We start from the raw sequence: 6,000 nt of genomic DNA, 5'->3' as shown, positions 1-6,000 counted from the left end.
TCCCCGGTCAGTATTGGGGGGTCCCCGGTGATTTTCGGGGGTCCCCGGTCAGTATCGGGGTGTCTCGGGGGTCCCCGGTCAGTATTGGGGTGTCTCGGGTGTCCCCTGGTCAGTATCGGGGTGTCTCGGGTGTCCCCTGGTCAGTATCGGGGTGTCTCGGGTGTCCCCCGGTCAGTATCGGGGTGTCTCGGGGGGCCCCCGGTCAGTATCGGGGGGTCTCGGGGGTCCCCGGTCAGTATCGGGGTGTCTCGGGTGTCCCCTGGTCAGTATCGGGGTGTCTCGGGTGTCCCCTGGTCAGTATCGGGGTGTCTCGGGTGTCCCCCGGTCAGTATCGGGGTGTCTCAGGGGTCCCCAGTGGGTATTGGGGTGTCTTGAGCATCCCAGGTGAGTATTGGGGGTCCCCGGTTAGTATTGGGGTGTCTCAGGGATCCACAGTGAGTATTGGGGGTCTCTGTGGGTATTGGGGGGTCTTGGGTGTCCCCGGTGAGTATTGGGGGTCCCTGGTGAGTATTGGGGGGTCTTGGGTGTCCCCGGTGAGTATTGGGGGTCCCCGGTGAGTATTGGGGGTCCCTGGTGAGTATTGGGGGTCCCCGGTGAGTATTGGGGGGTCTTGGGTGTCCCCGGTGAGTATTGGGGGTCCCTGGTGAGTATTGGGGGTCCCCGGTGAGTATTGGGGGTCTCAGGTTTCCCCGGTCAGTATCGGGGGTCCCCGGTGATTTTCGGGGGGTCTCGGGTGTCCCCGGTCAGTATCGGGGTGTCTCGGGTGTCCCCGGTCAGTATCGGGGTGTCTCGGGGGTCCCCGGTCAGTATCGGGGTGTCTCCGGTCAGTATCGGGGTGTCTCGGGTGTCCCCGGTCAGTATCGGGGTGTCTCGGGGGTCCCCGGTCAGTATCGGGGTGTCCCCAGTCAGTATCGGGGTGTCTCGGGTGTCCCCGGTCAGTATCGGGGTGTCTCGGGGGTCCCCGATCAGTATCGGGGTGTCTCCGGTCAGTATCGGTGTGTCTCGGGTGTCCCCGGTCAGTATCGGGGTGTCTCGGGTGTCCCCGGTCAGTATCGGGGTGTCTCGGGTGTCCCCGGTCAGTATTGGGGGGTCCCCGGTGATTTTCGGGGGGTCTCGGGTGTCTCCGGTCAGTATCGGGGTGTCTCGGGTGTCCCCGGTCAGTATCGGGGTGTCTCGGGGGTCCCCGGTCAGTATCGGGGTGTCCCCGGTCAGTATCGGGGTGTCTCGGGTGTCCCCGGTCAGTATCGGGGTGTCTCGGGGGTCCCCGGTCAGTATCGGGGTGTCTCCGGTCAGTATCGGGGTGTCTCGGGTGTCCCCGGTCAGTATCGGGGTGTCTCGAGGGTCCCCGGTCAGTATCGGGGTGTCTCGGGGGTCCCCGGTCAGTATCGGGGGGTCTCGGGGGTCTCCGGTTAGTATCGGGGTGTCTCGGGTGTCCCTGGTCAGTATCGGGGTGTCTCGGGTGTCCCCGGTCAGTATCGGGGGGTCTCGGGGGTCCCCGGTCAGTATCGGGGTGTCCCCGGTCAGTATCGGGGTGTCTCGGGTGTCCCCGGTCAGTATCGGGGGGTCTCGGGGGTCCCCGGTCAGTATTGGGGGGTCTCGGGGGTCCCCGGTCAGTATTGGGGTGTCCCCGGTCAGTATCGGGGTGTCTCGGGGGTCCCCGGTCAGTATCGGGGGGTCTCGGGGGTCCCCGGTCAGTATCGGGGTGTCCCCGGTCAGTATTGGGGGGTCCCCGGTGATTTTTGGGGGGTCTCGGGGGTCCCCGGTCAGTATCGGGGTGTCTCCGGTCAGTATCGGGGTGTCTCGGGTGTCCCCGGTCAGTATCGGGGTGTCTCGGGTGTCCCCCGGTCAGTATCGGGGTGTCTCCGGTCAGTATCGGGGTGTCTCGGGTGTCCCCGGTCAGTATCGGGGTGTCTCGGGGGTCTCCGGTCAGTATCGGGGTGTCTCGGGTGTCCCCGGTCAGTATCGGGGTGTCTCGGGTGTCCCCGGTCAGTATCGGGGTGTCTCGGGGTGTCCCCGGTCAGTATCGGGGTGTCTCGGGTGTCCCCGGTCAGTATCGGGGTGTCTCGGGGTGTCCCCGGTCAGTATCGGGGTGTCTCGGGGGTCCCCGGTCAGTATCGGGTGTCCCCGGTCAGTATCGGGGGGTCTCGGGGGTCTCCGGTTAGTATCGGGGTGTCTCGGGTGTCCCCGGTCAGTATCGGGGTGTCTCGGGGGTCCCCGGTCAGTATCGGGTGTCCCCGGTCAGTATCGGGGGGTCTCGGGGGTCTCCGGTCAGTATCGGGGTGTCTCGGGGGTCCCCGGTCAGTATCGGGGTGTCTCGGGGGTCCCGGTCAGTATCGGGTGTCCCCGGTCAGTATCGGGGGGTCTCCGGTCAGTATCGGGGTGTCTCGGGGGTCCCCGGTCAGTATCGGGGTGTCTCGGGTGTCCTCGGTCAGTATCGGGGTGTCCCCGGTCAGTATCGGGGTGTCCCCGGTCAGTATCGGGGGGTCTCGGGGGTCCCCGGTCAGTATTGGGGGGTCTCGGGGGTCCCCGGTCAGTATTGGGGTGTCCCCGGTCAGTATCGGGGGGTCTCGGGGGTCCCCGGTCAGTATCGGGTGTCCCCGGTCAGTATCGGGGGGTCTCGGGGGTCCCCGGTCAGTATTGGGGGGTCTCGGGTGTCCCCGGTCAGTATCGGGGGGTCTCGGGGGTCCCCGGTCAGTATTGGGGGGTCTCGGGGGTCCCCGGTCAGTATTGGGGTGTCCCCGGTCAGTATCGGGGTGTCTCGGGTGTCCCCGGTCAGTATCGGGGTGTCTCGGGGGTCCCCGGTCAGTATCGGGGTGTCTCGGGGGTCCCGGTCAGTATCGGGTGTCCCCGGTCAGTATCGGGGGGTCTCGGGGGTCTCCGGTCAGTATCGGGGTGTCTCGGGGGTCCCCGGTCAGTATCGGGGGGTCTCGGGGGTCCCCGGTCAGTATCGGGGTGTCCCCGGTCAGTATCGGGGTGTCTCGGGTGTCCTCGGTCAGTATCGGGGTGTCCCCGGTCAGTATCGGGGTGTCTCGGGTGTCCCCGGTCAGTATCGGGGGGTCTCGGGGGTCCCCGGTCAGTATTGGGGGGTCTCGGGGGTCCCCGGTCAGTATTGGGGTGTCCCCGGTCAGTATCGGGGGGTCTCGGGGGTCCCCGGTCAGTATCGGGTGTCCCCGGTCAGTATCGGGGGGTCTCGGGGGTCCCCGGTCAGTATTGGGGGGTCTCGGGTGTCCCCGGTCAGTATCGGGGGGTCTCGGGGGTCCCCGGTCAGTATTGGGGGGTCTCGGGGGTCCCCGGTCAGTATTGGGGTGTCCCCGGTCAGTATCGGGGGGTCTCGGGGGTCCCTGGTCAGTATCGGGGTGTCCCCGGTCAGTATCGGGGTGTCTCGGGTGTCCCCGGTCAGTATCGGGGTGTCTCGGGGGTCCCCGGTCAGTATCGGGGGGTCTCGGGGGTCTCCGGTTAGTATCGGGGTGTCTCGGGTGTCCCCGGTCAGTATCGGGGTGTCTCGGGTGTCCCCGGTCAGTATCGGGGGGTCTCGGGGGTCCCCGGTCAGTATTGGGGGGTCTCGGGGGTCCCCGGTCAGTATTGGGGTGTCCCCGGTCAGTATCGGGAGGTCTCGGGGGTCCCCGGTCAGTATCGGGGGGTCTCGGGGGTCCCCGGTCAGTATCGGGGTGTCCCCGGTCAGTATCGGGGTGTCTCGGGGGTCCCCGGTCAGTATCGGGGGGTCTCGGGGGTCCCCGGTCAGTATCGGGGTGTCCCCGGTCAGTATTGGGGGGTCCCCGGTGATTTTTGGGGGGTCTCGGGGGTCCCCGGTCAGTATCGGGGTGTCTCGGGGGTCCCCGGTTAGTATCGGGGGGTCTCAGGTTTCCCCGGTCAGTATTGGGGGGTCCCCGGTGATTTTCGGGGGTCCCCGGTCAGTATCGGGGGGTCTCCGGTCAGTATCGGGGGGTCTCGGGTGTCCCCGGTTAGTATCGGGGGGTCTCAGGTTTCCCCGGTCAGTATTGGGGGGTCCCCGGTGATTTTCGGGGGTCCCCGGTCAGTATCGGGGTGTCTCGGGGGTCCCCGGTCAGTATCGGGGTGTCCCCGGTCAGTATCGGGGTGTCTCGGGGGTCCCCGGTCAGTATCGGGGTGTCTCGGGGGTCCCCGGTCAGTATTGGGGTGTCTCGGGTGTCCCCTGGTCAGTATCGGGGGGTCTCGGGTGTCCCCGGTTAGTATCGGGGGGTCTCAGGTTTCCCCGGTCAGTATTGGGGGGTCCCCGGTGATTTTCGGGGGTCCCCGGTCAGTATCGGGGTGTCTCGGGGGTCCCCGGTCAGTATTGGGGTGTCCCCGGTCAGTATCGGGGTGTCTCGGGTGTCCCCGGTCAGTATCGGGGTGTCTCGGGGGTCCCGGTCAGTATCGGGTGTCCCCGGTCAGTATCGGGGGGTCTCGGGGGTCTCCGGTCAGTATCGGGGTGTCTCGGGGGTCCCCGGTCAGTATCGGGGGGTCTCGGGGGTCCCCGGTCAGTATCGGGGTGTCCCCGGTCAGTATCGGGGTGTCTCGGGTGTCCTCGGTCAGTATCGGGGTGTCCCCGGTCAGTATCGGGGTGTCTCGGGTGTCCCCGGTCAGTATCGGGGGGTCTCGGGGGTCCCCGGTCAGTATTGGGGGGTCTCGGGGGTCCCCGGTCAGTATTGGGGTGTCCCCGGTCAGTATCGGGGGGTCTCGGGGGTCCCCGGTCAGTATCGGGTGTCCCCGGTCAGTATCGGGGGGTCTCGGGGGTCCCCGGTCAGTATTGGGGGGTCTCGGGTGTCCCCGGTCAGTATCGGGGGGTCTCGGGGGTCCCCGGTCAGTATTGGGGGGTCTCGGGGGTCCCCGGTCAGTATTGGGGTGTCCCCGGTCAGTATCGGGGGGTCTCGGGGGTCCCTGGTCAGTATCGGGGTGTCCCCGGTCAGTATCGGGGTGTCTCGGGTGTCCCCGGTCAGTATCGGGGTGTCTCGGGGGTCCCCGGTCAGTATCGGGGGGTCTCGGGGGTCTCCGGTTAGTATCGGGGTGTCTCGGGTGTCCCCGGTCAGTATCGGGGTGTCTCGGGTGTCCCCGGTCAGTATCGGGGGGTCTCGGGGGTCCCCGGTCAGTATTGGGGGGTCTCGGGGGTCCCCGGTCAGTATTGGGGTGTCCCCGGTCAGTATCGGGGTGTCTCGGGGGTCCCCGGTCAGTATCGGGGGGTCTCGGGGGTCCCCGGTCAGTATCGGGGTGTCCCCGGTCAGTATTGGGGGGTCCCCGGTGATTTTTGGGGGGTCTCGGGGGTCCCCTGTCAGTATCGGGGTGTCTCGGGGGTCCCCGGTCAGTATCGGGGGGTCTCGGGTGTCCCCGATTAGTATCGGGGGGTCTCAGGTTTCCCCGGTCAGTATTGGGGGGTCCCCGGTGATTTTCGGGGGTCCCCGGTCAGTATCGGGGTGTCTCGGGGGTCCCCGGTCAGTATCGGGGTGTCTCGGGGGTCCCCGGTCAGTATCGGGGTGTCTCCGGTCAGTATCGGGGTGTCTCGGGGGTCCCCGGTCAGTATCGGGGTGTCTCGGGGGTCTCCGGTCAGTATCGGGGTGTCTCGGGTGTCTCCGGTCAGTATCGGGGTGTCTCGGGGGTCTCCGGTCAGTATCGGGGTGTCTCGGGGGTCCCGGTCAGTATCGGGTGTCCCCGGTCAGTATCGGGGGGTCTCGGGGGTCTCCGGTCAGTATCGGGGTGTCTCGGGGGTCCCCGGTCAGTATCGGGGGGTCTCGGGGGTCCCCGGTCAGTATCGGGGTGTCCCCGGTCAGTATCGGGGTGTCTCGGGTGTCCTCGGTCAGTATCGGGGTGTCCCCGGTCAGTATCGGGGTGTCTCGGGTGTCCCCGGTCAGTATCGGGGGGTCTCGGGGGTCCCCGGTCAGTATTGGGGGGTCTCGGGGGTCCCCGGTCAGTATTGGGGTGTCCCCGGTCAGTATCGGGGGGTCTCGGGGGTCCCCGGTCAGTATCGGGTGTCCCCGGTCAGTATCGGGG

The sequence above is a fragment of the Aquarana catesbeiana genome, linkage group LG05, assembly GCF_042186555.1.
Source record: "Aquarana catesbeiana isolate 2022-GZ linkage group LG05, ASM4218655v1, whole genome shotgun sequence".
NCBI lineage: Eukaryota > Metazoa > Chordata > Amphibia > Anura > Ranidae > Aquarana > Aquarana catesbeiana.
This window is presented reverse-complemented; position numbering follows the sequence as displayed.